The sequence below is a fragment of the Typopeltis vanoorti genome, chromosome 19, assembly GCF_054136105.1.
Source record: "Typopeltis vanoorti isolate ZY-2024b chromosome 19, IOZ_Tvanoo_1.0, whole genome shotgun sequence".
Classification (NCBI taxonomy): Eukaryota; Metazoa; Arthropoda; class Arachnida; order Uropygi; family Thelyphonidae; genus Typopeltis; species Typopeltis vanoorti.
In genome coordinates this window covers 31,785,281-31,805,690 of record NC_143567.1, presented here as the reverse complement: position 1 = coordinate 31,805,690, position 20,410 = coordinate 31,785,281, and the positions used below count along the sequence as shown (strand labels likewise).

Sequence of the window (20,410 nt, the reverse complement as noted above, 5' to 3'; positions counted from 1 at the left end):
ATCCCGCAGACCAAGTAAACTGGAAGGAAAATGCATCATTGCCTTCATTGCTTCGGTCGTAATTCCAACCAATCCGATTCAGTTCTCTGTATATGAAACCGCCTAATTAAATTTTCTGAGTGCTGGATGCGATTCAAATGTGGGTCTCTGTAAACAAAGGGCACCTGTTGTACTGTTGATTGCGCTATGAATGGGCCTGCTTTAGAGAAAGCCTCCAGTTTTTCCCCAGAAGGTAGTGGAATTTTTTTCCATTCCACGGTTTTTTCACAATGACGCAGCAGTTCGCTTTTATCTCAAAAGTAGAAAAAGTACAAGTTCCCGATTTGTTTAAATTACGTAACCCATTAATGAAACTGACAGACAACTTTTAACAAATATCAAATTTCATGAAATCCTAGTCGACGTTATGTATATTATACTTACAGACGAATGACCGAACCAAAACGATTTTATAGATGCTTGATCGTTTTTGCAGCTATAAACTGCATTTCGCAAAAATGTTCATCCTAAAAATATAGATAGATAGATATAAAAATAAAAAAAAAACATGTATCAAATTTCACATTCAACAAAAAACTGCAACTAAAAATAGTAAATTTCACTACATTTTAAGATATTCAAAATTGCAATATGGCATATAAAAATAGTCATAAATAAATAAAAAAATAAAGTAAAAATAAAGAAAACGCTTAACCACCAATTTTATTGTTCAGAAAAGCATAAAATTAGTATAAATTCTCGTGACAGCATTTGAGATAGATTTATGATTTTCTTCTACGGTATGTGATCGATAAAATTACCTGTTACGGAGAGGAATAAATACTCAAATCTCCTCGCATTAAATATTTTAGAATCAGTGCTTAGCTGACGTGTGCGTCTTTTAACCTTTAAGCAACTCGGATGACTTAAAACATGGAATATTTGTGGCACTTACGTTTCATTGAGAATAACTACAGGTTAATAACTATTGCAGGATGAATAGTTGCTTTTGACCTTCAAGAGCCGGAATAATAACTGAATTTTTGATACACGGGCAGAAAATCAGCCCGTGTGTTACATTTGTCCTGGCAAGAGCATCTCGTATTTTGTCTCCAGTTTATATAACTGCATGTGCATAGACATATTTTAACAAATATCAAATTTCAATTTAGGATTTATAAGTTATTGTGTGAGCGAATATGTTATTATTCCCTTGCCGGTGAAAGTACAGTAGTTCAATTCGAAAGAACTGTATCGTTGTATATGTAACCTTTATTTGGAAATTAAAAAGGCATGCCGATTTTGCGACCTGTTTTTAGGCAGCCCAAACACAATTTAGCAGCCATTAAATTGTGTTATGTTTTACCTGTTTTTTTTTAATGCAAAAAGTAAATACATAGTTTACATTTTTAATCACATCCAAGGGAAAAAATTTGTTCCCTTTTTTCTTACGCACAGAAAATTTGTTATTAAGCGATAACTGTACAATACACAGGTGAATTTTTGAGTATTAATTTTTTTTTTTTTCACACAGATCTGCTTATTCTTATAACTCTGCCTGAGCTTTTTTTGAATAATTTTGAACGTTTCTTTCCTTTTTTTTTCTCTTCAAAGAAAATTAAAACGGTTCGATTATTATGTATGCGTTATTTGAGTTGCATGAAAATGAACGTCTTTTGATACCCCCACCCCCATTGGATTCTTGGATTCCGAGAGAGAGAGAGAGAGAGAGAGAGAGAGAGAGAGAGAGAGAGAGAGAGAGTGTGTGTTTTAAAAAGAGCTGTTCATGTTAACTAGCTTTTTTTTTTTTTTTTGAATTTAACGTTTAAGAGAACAAGTTGGAGAATTATATGTAAATTTCATTATAGAACTTTTATATTATAATTATAGAACTTTTAGTTCTATAATTATAATTAATGTGACAAAAAAAATTGTCCTTAATATTTTAAAGTTTATAAACTTTAAAATATTTAGATAAAATAAAATATTTTATCTAAGCCCAGATATCCAAAAATGAAGTTAAGCATTGTAGCAAGCTGACAAAATTTCAGAATTACACGGTTTCAAAAAATGAAAGCGACGGGTTGAAAAAGAAAAACTATAATTGACTTTTTTAAAGAAACCCGTTAACTTATAAATAATAAACTTTAGTAAATAATCAGTATCCACACTATTATGCTAAAAACAATAAAAATGATAAACCCGCCTTCTCATGGTAGAATTATATAAATTATACCACAAAACCTTTCCCCACTCGTTATGTGAACGAGTCAAGCTGTAAATTAAAAGGATTTCTGGACTTGAGTCTCTTCCGGGAAGATTTTTTTTTTCCTAAACAAAAATAAAAACCTGCTTTATGGGGCACACTAAGCGCCCTACTATTCGGTTCTCCTTCTCATATAATATTTACGTACTTTCCTTTTAACCACAGTAATCAGTCCCGTCTGTTCAAAATACTGGGTTTCATACTGACATAAAATGATGTATTGGGGTCTTGCAGCTATCTTAGGTGAAAACTTTATATCTAGCTTGTAGACGGTTCTTATTTCAAACAGTCTAATTTATCTGCTGGGCCTTTAAGGGACTGAGGAACATTTTTTGTTTTGTTGTGAATAGGGATTTGTTAGAAGCCAAATTCACACAACGGAGAAGTGATCAATTATTTTTGAATACATTTTAGCACGCTGTCTTAACTTCCATTCAGCTAAAACATAGCAATTACATAACATCGCTACAAAGAGCGCAAGAGTCACATTCAGAATCAATCATGTGATTCATGTTAGTTCATTTCAGTTTGTGTCTTTCTGAGGGCCGAGACAATGCCCCTTCTCCATCCCATCCGTCCCCCAGGACGAGTAGATTCCCTTGATTAGGAGTTACGGCGAATTAATGCAGTTGGCACGCAACTCCTCTACTGCATCCCCTAAGGGCAAGTATTTCTGCCTGTAGAACTGTATTCACGAAACCAGTTCGCCTTTCGAGGGATGTAAAACCTGAATTCGCGGATAACTATGAGACTGGATAACTCACCACTTCATTTAAAAGATTTGATAACGGTTCCTCACGTCGCGGATGGGAGGAACCGTTATCAATAATTTTGTAATCTACTTTGAATCACAGATTCTCTGAGATTTTTTAAGGCGATTTTTCAAGCTTAGAATTTCTATATGACGTTCAATATCTGTATTGTTTCGTTCAAATAAAGTGACACTCCTAAAACTTCGCACTACCGTAGGCGAAAATGAAATAGTCATCCAAGCATTGCTCCTCAAAACACTTACCCCTTCATCAATGTCAGAGGAAATGGAGTAAATGAGGAAGACGGAAGGCGTCTTTGACCGAGACAGACGAACAGCGTAGTCTTGACACATGTCGTCTGTCTCGAGCAATGCTGCAAGGATTCATATGACATACATCCGCGTTCTTCAAATTTATACGGTAACCCAATGAATGACTGTTAAACAACCGAAAGGATCAACAGTTCCTTTATTTGTTACTAGATCTGTTCTTTACATGGAATGTAAAGTTGTGAGATATACAAAATATAGCAAGGTAACAAATTTATTGCAAAGACATTTGTACAATCTATTTTCTGTCACATGTTTTTCAAATTTTTGAGCTACCCTCTCTCTCTATCTCACACACACACACACACACACACACACACACACACACACACACACACACACACACACACACACACACACACACACACACACACACACACACACACACACACACACACACACATTTCGGCCACCGCAACATTCCACTAATAGTGCAATGTTGAAGTAGAATTTATTAACGCATATTTGAAATAACTGTCCGATTTTTTTTTTTTTTTTGTGATTTAAAGATATGTCGTATGCGCTAAATATAATTTTAAAAAATGTAACTAAACTTTACAGTTTAGAAGTAAAATTTAGATCTTAATTCCAATTTTAAAAAAATAATAAAGACCAAAATCACACATACTTTATGTATGTAAAACGATATAAATATCGTTACTGCTCAGTCCATGAGCAGTAACAACTTTTTAATAACCAGAATATTCGGGACATTATATTAATATCGATATCATTATATTAGTAACAAGTTAATATTATTATTACATTATTATTAGTAACAACTATATAAGTTAATATTATTAGTAATAATTAGTATTCCTGACCACTATGGCCTTATGCCTTCGAGTAATTTTTGGATGTCGACCAAGATGACACGGGTATCTTGATTTTATAGCTAGCAGCTATAAAATCAAGATATTCGAAATAGTAGACGTGACTGCCTGGTATTTTTTTATTTATTCATTGAATTCTTAAAAAAATCAATTCAAAAGAGTCCCGGATGCAGTATATATGTGCGTAAAAGAAAAAAAAAAGATATATAAAAAACCCTCATTAACTGTTTGTTAGCCTAGCATGTATGATCAACCAGTTCTATGGTCCGAGAGGTTGAAAATTTTAAAAGGGTATCGATATTTTATACGTAGTCTCTCTCTCTCTCTCTCTCTCTCTCTCTCTCTCTCTCTCTCTCTCTCTCTCTCCAAACATTCATACAAATTGTATTCGTGTGAACAAGAAGGATATAAATAATATGGAAAATCATGGAAAAGTGTACACATAAGCATATGGATGATTAACGAAAAATTGTGAATTTATCGTATCAACTGCTTAATCTTTGAATAAATGATTCATAATATTTTTCTGATTTCGATTTGTCCACTCCACTCCAAAATAAAACAAAAATACTCATTCGAAATGAAAAATGAAAGCAAACAGAAACGAGTATTTATATGTGGAAGCGCAAGATACTGGTAGAACGAAGGAAAAGAAGCATCTATTGCAGAGAAGCATCTTGATTTCACGTAGAAACTTAATTTAATGCACAACTTAAAATTTAAGTGATTCCTTTTCTGGGAAAAGGAAAATTACAAACCTACGCAAATGTAGCTATGTTTTTATCTGTTTAAAAATCAGTTCATCCACCAATTTGAAAGCTATCCCTCTGATTCATACGCATAAAACAAATCCGAACCTGGCTAGATGGGTGTTAATGAAACTTGATACGTTCTGATTATCAAAAATTGTCGAACCACTGCAATTATAAACTCAGAGGTAGTGTAAAATGGATCCTTCTTGATTTCATTCCGCTTTCAGTTTTCAATTCGTCCTTGGTGCTCTAACCGTTTCTCGTTTTCACAGCATTTATGTGAGAATATATTTAATTCTTTTTAAAACTTGGCTTTTTGTTTTCGGACTGTGGCAAGCGCTATTATAACAATAAGAATATATCATAATGTGCGAGTAGTTTTTGAAAAGGCATATGGATATTCAGAAATATATTTTGTCGGACATTAAAAGAAGCGAAGGGATTACTAAGTATTAGCATCCATAACATCCTTATTGTTATTTGTGATTACCGACCGAAGCACCTATGTGGCCAGTATATTATGTCTATTAATTGCGTGCGTTCTGCTTTGCTGTTTCCGGAAAGAAAAAAACACTGCCACCTCCGAGACAGACAAAATCACCTTCTGATTTGAAAAGCCCCTATAAAGTTTTTTGTGTGCTAGAAACTAAAGGGCATCGTCGGTATCCTTTATATCCTTATAAGAGGTGCTGAGACTTCTGTGAAGAAGTGTCGGGATATCTTCCATTAATATTAAAATTTCATCATTATTAGTGCAATAATACCGAGCTATTTAGTAAAATGTTGAGCTTACAACGCAAATATTTCAGATATTACGAACTTCAGTTGCCGGATCCAAACTTTTTTTTTTTTTAATGTCAATCCCACACCAAGGTCACGGCTGTGACTCCAAGCTGTGTAACGAGGAATCACTGACTCCTTTTATTACAAGAATCGTTATGGTCCAGATTCGACCTGCTGTAACTGAATATTAATCATCAGAAATTTTTAAAAACTAGAGCATTTTAAAAAAATATGTTTTGGTACATTTTAAAAAACAAAACGATGAATGAATCCTTTTATTTTTAATTTTCTTCTAGTCCGCAAATACCTCTACAGGCCTCATCGTTCAATAAATCATTACCTTACTTTATCTAACAAAAAAAAAAAAAAACATAAGTAATACTTCCAACAAAAGTAGGAGACTAACTGCAATTTAGAAGCGATTTATTGTTTAAGTGAATCCCATTCATTCACAAAGAACTTCACTGTTGTGAGTGCATAATGTTTAGATAATATAAGAATATTGTAGAAACCAGACATGGTACTTTTAAGAAAGATGGAGTGATCTCAAACCGAGTGATGAAATTCTATCATCTGCCATTCACCTAAAGATATTCACAATCATGAATGCCAAAATGGACTAGAGCCCTCATCAAACCAGACTGGTACTTGAAACGAAAATGATGTTAGCCAAATAGACATATTTAAATTGTAGGCAATCTCCTACTTTCTCAGTCTTAATTCGGGTTTATTTATTTGACGTGTTTTAGAAGACTTTTTTTTTTTTTTTACCTCTGAGATCTATTTTAAGCTGATCGCGTCCAGGAGGATCACGTAAATCATCACCTGTTTCACCTATCAAAAATCCATTATGTATATTTTAAAAAAAAGTATCCTTTTCCAATTATCCGATATTGCATTGCATATTGCATGTCATGAGATTCAAGGAATTAAAGGTTACAGAGACTTATATTCCACCAAGTTTAACAACTCATCACTCATTTACTTAATTACCTGGCTCAAGGCTGCTAAAAACAAAGAATCGTGCATGCACAAAATAATTAATTTTGAAGGGAACATCTCTTCGAAATCTTGAAATGTACATTTCAATTCAAGGCGACATCTGACTGGGGATGAACTAGATATAAGCTGGAAGAACAACATCACGTTATTGTCGCGTGCGTCCTTCAGACTCGTGCGCCGTTCGTATGCTTCCGGTATCCTTTTAGGTGACGATATCTGTATATCTTTGTTTTCCAACGAGGAATCGGAATGAAAGTTTTTAATTATGATTTTAAATCAGTTAAACTTATCAGTCCTGCTTATATATCAAATGAACGACGTCATTAAAGCATCGTATAGTTAAGAATTGCGGTTATATAAAGACTTGGATGTGAAATTGCTGAATTATTCATAAAATCAAATTAATATACAAATAGTCCGAAGCTTATTAATTTCTCAAAGTGAATAGGCGGGACTTTTAGTCATAACCAACTTTTGGAAAATAGTGGGCAGCCGGTCTCTTTCCTTAATAGCTGAGCTTACACGTCTATTTGATGATTAAGGCATCGGGGAATAGGAAAGTACGGCCGACTATTGCCATCTCGTGATCCTAAATCCCAACACTAGTATATTGTCTGAAATAGCTCTACGATCGATGTTTTTGAGAAGTGGGGATTAAAAACCCGTGTTTTCCAGGAGAATAATCTTCTTCTTATTATTATTGTGCTATCTTCTATCGAAGGTCAGCGACCATCTTGGCGAACAAACTGCGGTCTTGTGCTAATCTGAGCAGTTGTGCACTGCTCTTTCCTGTCCACGTCTTGATGTTGTCAAACCATGATATGCTTTTTCTTCCTCTAGTTTCTTTGCCATCAATTCTTCCTACCAAAATAGTTTGTAGAAGTTGGTATTTGCTGTTTCTCATGATGTGGCCAAGATATGATGTTTTTCGTTTCTTGATTATTTGTACAAGATGTTTAGCTTTGCCAATGGATTTTAAGACCTCTTAATTGGTAATTTTTTCTGTCCATGATATCATTAGCATTCTTCTGCATAGCCACATCTCAAAGGCTTCGATTTTCTTGATGGTTGTCGCCTTCAATGTCCATGTTTCAACTCCATAGAGCAGAATAGACCACACGTAACATTTCAGCATTCGGCATCTGACTTCCATGTTTAGGTCTTTATTGCAGAATAGTGTTCTATAATAATAATCTATAATAGAGAATAATCCCTAATTGCCCAAATATGAAGGTTTTGGCGAAGCTTCGAAACAACCTAATTCTTAAATTGTAAATTAAGAGGAAGGAAATTTCTGAAATTGCTAAGCTAACCTAAATCACACGGACATATTTGTGTGCATACTAAACCCTAAATTTTGACATTTCCCCCCAAACAACTCAGTGCTTATATTTCATCATTCACATTTCAACTGAAATCACGTGAATTAGTCGATTTCAATCGGAGGTGGAAGGTTTCTCCTGCCGGAAACCCGAGTTGTTAATCTCTTTCCCTCTCTCTCTCTCTCTCTCTCTCTCTCTCTCTCTCTCTCTCTCTCTCACACACACACACACACACACACACACACACACACATATTGAACTCATAACCTCAGTTGTTTTGGCTATAATTCCAAATAGCCAAACCAAACGAGCATAACAACTGAACTTACAAATAGGTACAACTGTTGTAAACATGAATAACATCATATACGCGGCAAGAATGATATCGTGAAGTGTACTTTCTCATTTGAGATAATTTCTTTACTTTTTTTTTTGCTTTTTGTCATATAACACAAAAGATATAAAATTGATTAATTGTGATACAAATAATAATATAAACTTTTAGCTGAAGTCAAGGAAATGCAAAAAGACATATATACAAAATACATAACCTCGGTGTTATCATTTTGGTAATGCAAATTCCAGTTGTTTATTTTTTTTTCAATTAAATCAATCGCTCTTCGTCTAATTCGCATTAAAATTGTTATGAGTTCTACTCGGTGTTTCAACTGCAGTCGAATAGAAAGAGAGAGAGAAAGCATTCAAACAAATGAAATGCAGATATAGTAGGCATCGAGCCATTAAAGATTTCGTTAAATTAATCAAGATAAAGCAAAAAATATTTGCATAAAATAGGAATAGATAAAAATATTATGAGAATTTTGTTCAGAATATACAAAACTCAAGAAGCCAGGGTTAGATTTGAAGGAGAGGATACTGAATGGATCCTCCATAAGAAAGGGTGTGAGACAAGGGTGTGGGATGTCCCCACTCCGTTTTAATGTCTACAGCAAATGGATGATGAGGGAGGCCTTGAAAGATCTAAATGATGGAATAAATATAAACGGACACCTGATAAATAATATAAGATATGCAGATGACATTGTACTTATAAGCGAAACAGAGGAAGGCGTGCAAAGAATTTTGAACAGACTGAACAGGGTTGGAAATGAGAGATATAAAATGAAAATAAACATTCAGAAGACAAAAGTGATGAAGATTTCAAGGAAAGGAAATGATGGGATGGAAATCACTTTGAACGGACAAAGAATAGAATTTGAATAACTTGAGGGTTGGATAACAGAAGATAGTAGATCTAATTATGAAATTAAGCACAGAATTAAAAAAGCAAAAGCAGCATTTTTCCAAATATACCACATATTAGGAAACAGAAATCTGAACAAACAGTTAAAAGTAAGAATCCTCAAGACAATGATCTGGAGCGTGGGGACGTGTGGATGTGAGTCCTGGACGATCAATAAGGAGATGAGTGACGAATTGAATGCATTTGAAACGTGGTGCTTGAGAAAAATGGATCGTATCAGCTGGACTGAAAGAGTGAGCAATGAAGAGGTTCTTAAAAGATTCAAATGAAAAGAGACTATATGGCTAGTATCCAAAGAAGAAAAATAGCGTTTGCAGGACATTTGATGAGGGGGGGGGGAGGGTTCTTCTGGAGAGAGCTTCCCAGAATTGTATTGCAGGGGATGGTGGAGGGAATGAGAGGAAGACTCCGACTGCAATGGAAAGACAACATCAAAGATTGGACGGGCAAGAATCTTACAGAAGCAAGAGATAGAAAGGCATAGACGCGGACTGTTCATCAGCTGCAACCCTCTTAAAGAGGAGGCCACAGGATTAGATTAGATTAGAAAGCTAAAAAGATTGTTTTATTTTCCAAAACAAAATTTCAATGGAGTGTAATTATGGGGTGCATATTATTCTATGTTATATCTTATATACGTTTGGAATTTATTTAGATTATCTTTCGTACCTAGAAAAAACTTGGTCATTCTTGTCAACTTTTTTTTTCATATTTTATGTGCATCTCATTTACCAAAGTTAAGAACTTATCCTACATTACTCCCATGGATAGGCTAAGGATTATATAATCCTGTATTTAGAATGCTGTATTTTAAGAGAGCGCAGGTATGGGTAACTTAGGTGTAACATCTGTCACATCACAGATTATAAAGCAACAGCACCTTCCTATTATTTATAAGGAACTGTGGTAGTACCGGCTTAAGATGAAACTACAGCATGTTTTGCATTGATCTGATGAGATGAAGGAGAGTGCACGCACAGAGAGAGAGAGATATGTAGAAAGTTTTTAGCTTGGGTTTATCACATGTTAAAGATACCAAGAAATTATATACTTGGTTTTAATCCTTATCTCAAGGAAGCAAAACAATGTTTTGCGAGTGAAATATATTCACATCTAGAGAGAGAACTATATCTATGATGATATTCCTGCGTTGCTCTTAACATTGCGAAAGGATTTTTTCCACTGTGATCTGATCCCCACCTCATACCCATATTAGCCTACAGAACCATTTTTGAAGTGTAAAATCAAATGGCTGATTATCTACCAATACGCGTTAAAACTTGCTCTTTTTGAGGTCATTTCCAAAGCTAGGCGTGCATAATAAACGCTTGCTGAACCACGGAATTTCTCACTTTGGCGGTGGTGCTTGTTAAAGAAAAGAAAAGAACAGGTTATTATTAAGGTTGAAACTTTACTTTATCAGTCAATGGGAAGCAGTGCGCAGACTGTGCCGAAATCTTATTTTGCTACGCATCATGCCACAGTAGTTTTTACTAGAGCTGTGTTAAAAAATATTGGTTTGGTTAATTCAATTGGTTACCTTCAAGATTATCCTATCTACGTAAGTGGAATATCTAATGTTCGTCAGTCAGTTTGGAATCTGGAAAAGATATAACTTGCCATGCTTCCCATGACTCGGTGCACTAGTTGGCATTCAATCGTCATGACGAATATGACATTGTGTTATTTCCTTTTCTCAATATATTTCTAAACATCACTAGTTATTATCTCCAACGTCAGTTATTCTTCGATTTCAAAATTCTGTAGAAAAATTCTGTTTTAACTATAATGCAGTCTCGTTTTGTTGTTTGTACGAATTTTTTCAGGAATGTACTACCCGGTAATATATGCATAGTGTCATTATCATATAAATTTTACAGGCTGAATGTCTAGTTGCGTGCGTGCGTGCGTGTGTGTGTGTGTGTGTGTGTGTGTGTGTGTGTGTGTGTGTGTGTGTGTGTGTGTGTGTGTGTGTGTGTTATATGCATGATGGTCGGTCTCGGTCTTATTTTGTGAAAGATCATCTTTAACAGCCCCCGCATCCCCCAAATGCAACTAACAGCATAATCTTTTTTTTTAACCTTCCTAAATATAAAGAATCTCGACATTATAGAATTCTAACTAAATTTCTTACAAAAATTGAGATCTATTTTTGTTTTATATATTACTTTATTATTTATTAATTACGCTAATATCTCAATGGCTGAATCAAGGTCACCACAGCTGAAAACTTGAAGATACTTAATCTGAACATAGAATATCAAGTATGTGTGATACACAAATGTAATAGTTGCATCCTAGATTCCGTGCTGCACTAACAGCACACAAGATTATAGCATTGACTGCACACGGTGTCTTTGCTCTAATTTTTGATGACATTTATTCTGCTATTCATCATTATAAGTTCACAGTTCGGCTGTCAAGTAGCTGGAAGTTTATGAGGAAAATTAAAATAATAATATATACATATTGTCATAAGGAGTTAACGTTCTCAGTTTCTAAATTAACAAAAGATGACTAATTTAACTAAATATTGATCACGCAGTGAAGTGACGCCCGAGTTCGATACCCAGTCTCATACAGCAGTAGTGATGATGACAAGGTTATTCTTTCTGCAAAAAAGGTAAGCATGTGTGAATACTGGCTTTCACAATTACACGCACTTATGTAGAAATTTTGGCTTTCAGAGATGAGCCGCGTAACTGGAAGCACTATATTTATGGATAAGGTTGTAGGACCTTTTTAACTGACTGAGTTAGTGGGTCTCACACAGAGATGAGAGAATTTTTCGCTAGACACACACGAAGACAAAACATCAGTGGTCATCAGCTGCTTTTGCAGAATTCTAACCAGCGAAAACAACTTTAAAAAGGAATAATACGTTTTGAGAAGCAATACATCATCTTCCGCAAACACACGTCATTAACCAGAATTGTTACATTTAACCCCGAAAAATACATTCGCCATTTGGATGCTAATTTTAGCACGGGACACGACGTGACCGAGTTGAATGTAACGCTACAGTTTCGAAGTGCATGAGTAAATTCTGATCTGTTTTTATGACAGGAAGGATGCTTCCAAAATCCACACAGATGACTTATGATTTTAGTCATATGATATTATATTTTAGGGTAATACATTCTCAAGACAAAGATAACAGCTTCATAAATTTACTGTATAACAATGAAATAAGAACTTCCTGTTTCTCTGACATATTTCTCAATTTAAAAAAAAAAAAAAAAAAAGACATCAACAAAGACGTAAGTCCTCTGTGTGGATTTCCTTACTGTTCTACACTTACCTCGGTAAAACGAAATTTGAAATGAAGTCAAAAAAGGATTTTGCTTTGATTTCGCAAATGTGAAATCAAATTTGCAAACATATCACATTAGCAATATGTTGCGATTACAACTTCTACTTGTGTTTAATATTTTCCAAAGCCCATGAATAGTGCACGGTGTTTATTATTTTACTGATGAAAGCAAGGCTTAGTGACATCGGTTCAATTTTGCATTCGCCCAAAATTGTCTATTATAGCATCTCACAGAAATGATGCGAGATGACTTTTGTTGTCATGAAGAACTTAAATTTTGTTTCTGTAATAAACTTATATGTAGAAAGAGAAAACAATGTTCCGCATCATTTTCTATGAATCGACCATAGAACTCGCACTATTTCAGACTTAATATATATAATACATACCTATTAGGGTTTAGGATCACGAGATGGTATCATTGATTCATTTATTTTTTATTTGCATATTTAGAAACCTCTTCCTGTTAAGAGAGATTTGACTAATAAGGAACGTAGATATAGCCAAATACCAAATTAATGTTTTCCTGGAAAAATTCCCCTACCCCCCCCTTTACACTTTTATAGAGGAAGACATCAATTCATGTTTTTTGATCTGATATCAAGTATCTTGTAATTATGGATATGAAAGTTAAACAAGCATAGATACGCAATCCAGTTCTCAACACGGATGACGAAAATTAATGATTTTGATAATTATTTCAATGAAAGTGATTGCTAAAAATATGACAGTTCTGAAGGAAAGTGGGAGATTCAGATAACATCAATTACAGACTCATGTTATGATTGAAAATATTAGAAAGAAAATTGTCATTATTATCATTCAAGAATGTGAGAGTAGAGCTAATCTAAGAGTAATATTGGAGATGAAAGATTAACAAAACTGTAAAAAAACACAATCAGCAGAAGACGTAAGATCTGACAATACCAAATCAGATTGATTTTGAAGAAAAAATATTGATGAATAGAAGCTAAAGACGTAGAAAATTTATTATATCGTCGAATCCTGTACATCATTTTAGTTTATATATTATATATATATATATATATATATATATATATATATATATATATATATATATATATATATATATATATATATATATATATATATATATATATATATATTATATTATATATATATATATATATCACTAAATGATGGTGATGAGAAAATATTTGATAAAAGATATTCAGTATTCATAAAAGTCAGAAAATCCTCAGTTTAACCAAGCTTCTTTTTCTTGTTTCAGTATTGATTAAAACGAATTCCAATAGTAATCCAATGATTTTCAACTGTATTAACATATACTCCTCCAACACACACACACAAATTTACATCACACTTATCGAATTTTTAAATTTAAAATTTCAAGTTAAATTTATCCATGACTTAAGATTTTTTTATATGTGACTCACAAACCCCCCTCTTAGAATTCTCTAAGACAAAAGTTTGCTACCTGGTGATTTCCCATTCACTTTTGTGCGTACTACTGGAGAACAGATTCTGAAATACTCAAATCTTCTCATACTCGTATTGTGATCTATTCCTATCCATTTCCTAATGTAATCAGTATAAAACTGTTCTGGTCTTACCACACTATTTGTGTATTCATAACAGAATCTGTAGGTATTACACAAACACCGGCCTTGCTTTAAAAAGCAAAAAAAAAAAAAAAAAAAAAAAAAAAAAAATCTTGCGTCTCTTATGTCTACGTTTATATCTAAATGTTTACTCTGCAAATACCTTGCTCTTCACATAGCAAGTTCGACAATCTCTGGCTCTCAACATTTCTGGAATCTCCGTATCCACACCCATTCCATTACTTATATGAAGTATGACTTTCCATTCTTATATAGCGGTGGTAGAATTTTCTGCTACAGACATAGCAGAACTATGCAGACTGGATTAACTGGCTTACAACATTAATTAGCTTTATATGCAGTCACATTACCTAGACGTGACAGACCACTGAACAAAACATGCTAACTGGAAGATGGTAAATATACACAGAAAAAATGAAACGGAGATAATTTTAATGTGTTTTTTTTTGCTAGATGATTTTATTAATTGCTAGCAGATAGAAGTATTACCAGAGTCAAAACTGCCGATACACAAAAAATTTAAAAAGGAATAATCAGAGTTTCAAAAGATAAATTAAATGAGAAATGTATCAGAGACCTAAAAAAAATACTAACATGTAACCCGATTTTGATTATCTTTGGCACTGCAACTCTCGGAATAAATTTGAAGCTGCTGCCAAATTCTGCAACTCCTAGCTTTATACATTTAAATCGACAGAAACTTCTACAATAATCTAAGTTAGAAAAGTGGTAAATGTGTTTACAATAAATTCATGAAAACACTAATAAGACGTCTGGAACTTTTAATCAGCTATATTAAGGACTATAGCAATACTTATCATACCCCATACCTAACTCATTCAACAGTTTTGTTTTGTTTTTTAATATACCCACGAAAGGTTTATTTTGTAAACCTATTGTACATTGGTACCGTGGGTAAGTTAAGGATTTTTTCTCTGTTTCTATTGATTGGCATATTTTTTTTTTATTTTTTTATTCTTACACAATTCGGAAACCTTGCTCCAGATATACCAAACATGGAATTTTGTGAAGCCACTTCAGCCTCCAATAATTGTTTGTATTGACTATCCACTGCTATGACGCATTCCACTAACTCACCGATCTACAAGCAAAGACTTTTTTTTTTTTGCTCCTCTGAACTTTAACTTCGAGGAATGACTAGTTTTCTTCTACTACTTATCCTTAAAATATTTCCGGCAACTATCTGATGAGGTCCTCTCACTAACTTATGTCGCAATCCACCAAGGATATATGCGAATGGTACAAAAGACAATTTACTAAAATTACATCATTACTGTGAAATTGGATATGAAATAGATTGGAAGTGGGATTGCGACATGAGTTGGCCAAAGAACTTCATCAAAGAATTGCTGGAAATACTCTTACTTTGCACGGTAATAGATAGGAGAAAACAAAAGGTCATTCCTTGAAGTTAGATCCAGAGGGATGGAAAGATTCTTTGATTGCAGAGTGATAATTAAGTGGAATGACTCACAGAAATGGGTGATTCAGTACAACAATGCTGAATGAGTTCAATATTTATCATACTTCATATCAAATTCATTATGTGTGTGGAATTATGGAAATGTGTGAATATATCCCCATTGTATATCTGTTAATGGTCCAAAGACAGTCCGCACAAACCATTTGAAGAACACAGCATATGCACAAAACATTTTAAAAATTACCAAGGAAACTCTTTAAAATTATATAATCTCATAGGATAATTTCCCCTTCTTACTTATAATCTGGACTCTACATTTATTCAAAATACTACTCGCCTAAGACCCCATCTTTTTTAATATCTCTCAATAATCAGTAGGAGTTCATTAAACTGATCAGTGGTGTTGTTGCGTTTGTGTTTAAGTTAAAAAAGTGTGCAATCTCATTTGTGGGCCCTGATTATAATTGTCTCTGCACTTTCATGTCAGAAAATAACGGCAAGAGCTTGAAGCTCTGGCCTTTATTTTCCGATGGATTATGAATGCTTTTATTTGTTACAATCGAGAATCGAAATCTCATTTATAATTGTTAAGATCTGCGCATAGAAATTAGCCACAAAATTAACTCAAGATGCGATTTTAAATCTTCTACCTGGAACCTACACTCAAGCATGACAATTCATTAAATGGCCTCTTAGAACCACTCCGCCAGTCTTGTCAGAAATATAAATGTCTAAGAAAATAAGAGCAACTTTTACCCAATATTTTATCCGCACTATCCCTCCTCCTCTTTCGAATCTTCCAGGAACAGGTCATAGATCAACCAGTAAGGTTCAATTAGATACTCTTCAGAAAGCAATGCTCTTCCCCTGAATATTTTCAGGATAGACCAGTTTGTTTGGAAGAGGGGATCTCAAAACCGAGCCAGTTTTGTTATTGTAGACCAACTTTATGTTGCAGTGAATAAAGGCTATTTAATGCCATACTAACAAAGATTGTATAAATGTGCAACAACATCCTAATCAATATTTGGTGTTACAAATGCTATACTCCTGGCACATTTAAAATATCAAATCTATCACGTGTCTGCTATTTATGTTTACATAAATGCACAGTGGCGCACCCAGATAAACAAAAGGGGCCCAGAAAAAGGGAAAAAAAAAACACTAGAAAAATTTCCAAAAATCTTTTCCTAATTAAAATTCTTTTTTTTTTGAAATTTATTTATTATTTATGTTGTGTCGTTTCTTCTATTTCTATACTAGTTATGACTTAGCGATCATTGCAGATGCTCAGTCATAGGTCGTATGCGATGCGTAGTGGGTATTCTCAAATCGTCTACTCAACTCGCCCCCCCCCCCCCAAGATTAAATCCTGAGTACGCTACTGTAAATACTATATGTACTGTAAATTTGTTTGAATGAGCGCTATTCACACTCACACACAACTAAAATTTCTTTAGATTAAATGCATACATTCATAGAAGTCACAATCCAAAAAAAAAAATAAAAATAAAAGTAAATAAATCAATTTTTCTAAATAATCTCCTACCAACAACATTATGTTCCGGTTTAACTGGAAACGAAAATGTTTACTTCAAGAAGATCCCGTGTTGTATTCTCCGGGTTATTTTGAATAATAAGAGCATCGAATTTAGCTAATCTTATAAAGAAAATACTGTTTATAAAAATTTCTTCCAAAAGCATTTTAGCGTGATATTTGAATGCTATTTATATGTTGCTTCTTTCAATGTTCTTTTTTTTTCTTGTTATTGTTAAGATTTATTTGTAAAACTTATCATGTACTTTAATAATAATTTCAAGATCATGCAATATTATTGCATGATATCGGTGTGATCTCGTATTTATCTCTTAAGGGATTTTTTAAGGAAATTATTGAAGGAATGGTAAAAGGTGTTATATTTGCTATTTGCAAATATATTAGTAAGGGTGTAAATATTAATAAGGTGTAAATATTGCTGCAAATGACTACTTATATTGATAAGGTGATGGTTGGGCAAATAACTAGCATCTCTGATCCGTTGTTTGTGAAAGTCTTTAGGTGGGAGATGAATTTCATCGGTCAGTGTCAGACTCAATTACTGGATGCGTGAAGTGGCTTGGAAAAAAGTTCCATATTTTTGTCCCTCACAGCAGAGTTTTAGCACTATATAAAAATAAATAAAAATAAAATTTATTTTATTTTTATTTACTGGCCCGGCTCGGGCAAACGAAGTAGCGCTCGGCCCCCCCGAGCACTACTTCGTTCGCCTTGCGTTCACAGCGGCCGTGATTCCCGAGAGCTATAGGGTATTATTAGCCTTATGTGACCGCTAATTCATAAGTAGTATAGAAATAGAAAACAGGACACAACATAAATAAAAAAATGAATTTTAATTAGGAAAAATTTCTAGTGTTTTTTCCCTTTTTCTCTTAGGGGGGAGTGCCCTTGGGGTCCCTGGGTGCGCCACTGGGTGGGTGGGAGTCATGTTATTACAAAAAAAAATGGGGGGGGGGGAATGTGATTAATCGCGAAATCCAAAAATTACTGAATGATTAGAAGACTTAATTTAGAGCCAATTAAGCGTCAGCGCTATTATGATCAAGACAAGATTACATAAAGCATTAAAGTGAACGTTTATGATAATAACATTTTATTTTTACAAGTTTCAATCTAGATCCGTAATTTGACTATATTCAGGTCATTCCGCAACTAAAATTTACCTCCTAAGAAAATATGAATTAATCAACACGCAGAAACCATATGCCATAAACTATAAATTGTTATAAAAATATCTTACTCTGATTACGATGACCCCTTTACCTAGCTGACCTTTACCGGGCAGAGACTGATTATAGGGAATTCATAATTAACGATGTCATTATAATTACAGGCTAACCTGATAATAGCTGGTAAAACCCTTACACTTCCAAGGCGTTTCCAAGTCCATTACCATGAAGGGTAATGAAACTTAGAGATGTTTTGCGAACATCCCAACACTCTTTATCAAGAGAGAGCTTGTTGCCGTGAAACATTTATGTGCTAAACCGACAGTTATGCTATTCACACATTCATTTCCCGAAATGCATCATTGAATCTCCGCAGTGTAATAATAACCTCATTGAATGGTATACGGAAACTTCGCTTTACTGTTCTGATAACGTTCAGCATAAAAAAAAAAAAAATAAATAAAATAAATAAAAAAAAAAACGAAGATTAATGCAAAAATAAAGTATTTCCTAAGAGTGGCGTTTTGAACGTATACAAAACAAAAAAGATTTATCCTTAAAGTGTTTCCTAAATTTTTCCAGCACTACTGCACTGGCCGTATGATATTCTAAACAGTTTATGCTGTCAATGGCCGTGTCAGAGGAAGGAAGTCTCTGTATGCGAGGTTGAGATTGCAAGGTGATGATGCTTTTTGAGACATGAAAAGAATATCCTTGTACAATTTCTTGCCTACAACTTAGTGCTATCACACACAGAAAAACGTTTATATTTGCATGTCCGTATTTGCTGCAATAAAATGACTCGAAGATTGATTCGTCCGATCTCCTTATACGGGAGCTGTTTGCGGATAAAAATCATTGAGTGTGTCTGGGAAAACAATTAAACAATACTTCGTTGTTCCTCCAGACAGGACAGGAACACGAGAAATGCTAAATATAATATATATATATATACAGGGTGTTCGGGATAAATTTGACAGTTTCGTAAGGAAAAAGAAAATCTTCTTTGTATCTATTAAATTTAATGAATAGACAAAAAAACATTACAGGCAGAGTTAATTACAATACTATCAACAAGATTTACTCAAAATAACCACCATTAGCATCGATCACAGCTTCAATTCTGCTTCGGAACCTCGAACAAGCTGATGCTACAGTCTCCCTGGGAAGGGCCGCAAAAACTGTTTTAATTTTATCCATTAACTGGGCTTTTGTATTACTGGAAGTGCGATTGGTGTCTTTTTCAACTGCGCCCCATACAAAATAATCCATGGGGTTAAGGTCTGGGGAGTTTGGAGGCCAAACATTTGGACTGGTGAAGTCGTAGAAATTTTCAGACAACCATTTTTGACTTTTCCCAGAGGTGTGGCAAAGGGCCGAATCCTGCTGCCATACATACGGCCTACCATTGGCTACCCTTGTTATCCAGGGCTTGACTACAGTTAGCAACTCCACGAACAAAGCCCGAATTCCAATGCCAGGGTTCTTCAACACCTGTTCCTGCAGATTTGCGAGGAATTCTGCTGTACGAACGCAATCAGATCGTCTGCTAGGGATCTTTCTTCTTGCTACATCCTCGTAGTCACCATTGCAAGTCTCTAGTTCATGCCTGATTGTTTTTACTGTATTCAGGGAGCATTGGGCAGCAGTCGTAATATCCTTAATTTGATGGCGGGCACGAATCATCATGATACAAGTTATTCTCTTCCATGATTCAGGTGCGTTCCAGCTATCCATCCTTTCTGACATCTTGTATATGAATGAAGAAGGGTCCAAACTTTTAAATGAAGAGAAGTGTGTGTTAATACATGTAACTTACGGAAAAATATAATTAATTATAAATATGTCAAATTTATCCCGAACACCCTGTATATATATATATATTCCGCCACCAAAGATTATTTTGTGAACCTATAGACATTCTTACCTGGGTGGCCAGGGATTTTGTTTTAGTTTATTAATTTTTCTATTTTTACTTATATTTTACCTAGTCCTTAAACCCTGCTCTAGAGACTAAACATGCAACTTTTACAAGCCACT

At 34.2% G+C, this 20,410-nt stretch overlaps 1 protein-coding gene across 6 annotated transcripts in view; it reads right to left on the bottom strand.

Moving 5' to 3' along the window:
* LOC150095973 (uncharacterized) overlaps positions 1-20,410 on the bottom strand; it is a 132,860-nt gene that overhangs the window by 100,478 nt on the left and 11,972 nt on the right. For all 6 annotated transcript variants that reach the window (XM_090409424.1, XM_090409423.1, XM_090409426.1 and 3 more), the window contains one exon: positions 424-506. The gene's annotated coding sequence lies outside the window, so the exon portion shown is untranslated. The remainder of the gene's footprint in view (positions 1-423; positions 507-20,410) is intronic.